Genomic DNA, 3,158 nt, shown 5'->3' with positions numbered 1-3,158 from the left:
ATAGAATTTGGCCATTTTAAGACATTTGACCTTGGCAAGAAACATCAAGCTGTTAGCTTTATTAATTCCCACCAAATTATATATAGAAGTTTTTTTTTTTTTTTTTTTTTTTTTCCTGGATCCCATCTGTTTTAATCATAACTCCAACTTAAATGGTCCAAAAGGTACCTCCATATATATACGTTAGTACCCTTATCCTGTTGGTTTAATTCTTTTTTACTTTATATATTTATTTTTCTGTCGGTGACACCTTTAAGTGATGATTCAAAACAAGTTAATTAGAGGAAAATAGATGCATATAAAATAATACGTCTAATGGATAATTTCAGAGGACCCGCAGCTATATTTATCAAGGTTTATTTCTGTCACTCTATATCTAATTCGATTTGAACAATGAAAATATTCTACTAATATGTAACTAATAAGATCACGATGAAGTTGGAAATATTGTATGAGATCATTAACTAGTGACATTAATTAATATGGTTCGTAATAGACTATCATGATGATCAATCAATAAATGTACTATGAAATTGCCCGTAAAGATTTGAATGACTAGGTTTTTTTTTTCTTTTTTTTTTTTTTGGCGTTTGTACTACGTAAACCCTAGTAGGAAAATATTCAATATGAGTTTAATTAGTACCACACCACACAATCAAATTATTCGCATTGCTAGATCTGGCAGGATAAACAAAAGTAGTAGTAGCTAATTAAGATTAAAATGTTACTTAAGGTGCGCACTAGCTAGGTGCCACCACGGCACAAGTGTATGTGTTCACACACACACACATACTCGCACACATCCACTGGTTAGGAAAATTCACACTTTTACACACACAAAAAAATAGTATATAGTAGAGCCCACCCCACTTTGCTCTTTCCTACATTAATTGTAGCTTTTTTGCTCCCTTGATTCGAGTTTTTAGTAATTTCTTAATCTAAATGATCATTTTTTTCTTTTTTTAAAGGAGTTTCTCTAATAAGATTAGAAAAATTGAAATAACAGTAAATTTATATTTTTTAACTGTTTAATTTGTATTAAAAATTGTCTATTATGTATATTTTTTTTTATTTAATGTGATTTTAATCAGATTTAACGGTCAGAAACTGACTCTATCGGTGGGCCAACTTACTGGAGGTCCCCTTTTTTTCCTTCCTAGCAAACGTCTGAAATTAAACTCCTTTTGTACTACATCATTATAATTACAACATTTAATTTATTCAAGAAGGCAAATAATGGAAAAACCTCGTGTAGAGAAACAAATTAGAGTTGGTCAAGCAACTTTCACTAGAGTAATAAGCTCAATAAAATCGAAATATCAAATATGGGATAGTTTTGCTTCTGCTATTTACTTTGCAATATGGTAAAAATATATGATGTACGAATATTTATGTGTCCCAAATGTCATAACCATGTTGAATGGCTAGCTAGCTAGCTATATATCGTGTACGTAAATATGAAATCGCTTGGGTAAACTCATTGATCGATGTCGAACACAAAAGGTATATATATATATATGTATGTATGTATGATATAAAAGCAAACGAGGGTGATGGCCCTTTGTGACCCCGCGGCGTTTCTCTGCCTGACGAAGTCCCAACCATTGTATAGAATAAAGAGAGGGGGTCCTTTGATCAGCCTCCTTTTACCTAGCTAGCTAGGTGGACGAATTCTCTGCACAGAAATTAAGAGGTAGGGGCCAAGAGAAAAAGTTAATAAAATAAAAAAATAAAAAATGATGAGAAACTTCTCATGCATTTGTATGTCATGATCAGCACTCAGACATTGCGGAAGAATTGATAAATAGCTGTTTCCACTTTTCCATTTTGTCGTTGGTCCACCAAAATTTTTGTGGAGGGAAAAAAATAGATCATGAAAAGAAAGAATCAAACGAGTCTACCGAGAGGAGTACTAATTATCATTGCGTTATCAGCGCCCTAAATGATTTGTCTTATGTAAATTAATTGATTTATAATTTATCTAATATTTTTTTTTTTTTTTGTGGTTTAAAAAGTATGCATTACACGTTTTGATTCTTTTTCTCGCGAAGCCATTACAATATGTTTAAATGTAATCTGTGTAATACTTTTATTTCTTTATGTGAGGAGAGAAGATACTATGTTGGTGTTGAGGGGCCTCTTTTTCCTCAAATTTTGATGCATGACTTGTGGATTTTTTTAATTTTATATTTTTATAATAACGGTGGTTCTTCAAAATTAGATGACAGATTTTAATTAATATGGATGGTAGAGGATCGGTTAAAGAGTCATGTGTATGCTCGATTTTGAGTGCGTCTTGTTTTGTATCTTCTGTTGATGGAGTTCGGTCCATTCTATCTTCTTTTGAGCATGTTATCAAGTGTGGAACAGATTGGATTTTCTCTCAGTGCCTTATTCTTTGTGGTTAACATTTATGTGTGTTGATTGATGTTTGTATTGTCATTTAATACTTTCAAAAATTGTTTTCCATTAAAAAAAAAAAAAAAAAAAAAAGATATCACACTTCCAAGTTGAAAAGCGCATACACACACATAAACTGTATATGGAAAATGCCGTTTTAGTTTTATTTGCATGCATGCCTAGTTTTTATTTTATTTATTTTTATTTCAATAACAAGAAACTTCTCCTCCAGCTCTCTTCTTGGTCATTAATTTCTTTTTTCGCTATTGCATATTAAGTTTTGTGGCATCCATGACATATACGAATTCCGGAACTTTGCCTTGCAACTATCTAGAGCATAATCACGCTCTCCTTTTCTCTATTCTTCACTAAAGTTTTTCTTATTTTCAACTTTAAATTGTCAGAACACAATTAAATTCGTGAACACATGGACTAATAATATCAATTTCCTTGTTTAATTTGCTTTAGAATCCATGCTCCTATGCATGTACATGTTTTGTGCGTGTGTATATATATATATATATATATATATATATTGGTCCAACTTCAGAAAAAAGACCTCACATGTCGACATATATGCATTATGTATATATGCATAATAGAAAGAACTTTTAGCATTGCCAAAGAGTAGAGATAAAACAAGTTTCCAAAGATATACAATTAGAAAAAGTAAGCAGATTGTGTTCTTTGAGATGATATGAAATCCATTCTTTCCCTTTCAAGGGCATTTTTAAAACAATGGGCTAACCTTCTTTTTG

The sequence above is a fragment of the Morus notabilis genome, unplaced genomic scaffold, assembly GCF_000414095.1.
Source record: "Morus notabilis unplaced genomic scaffold, ASM41409v2 Scaffold297, whole genome shotgun sequence".
Lineage (NCBI taxonomy): Eukaryota > Viridiplantae > Streptophyta > Magnoliopsida > Rosales > Moraceae > Morus > Morus notabilis.
Note: the sequence above shows the minus strand (reverse complement) of the source record.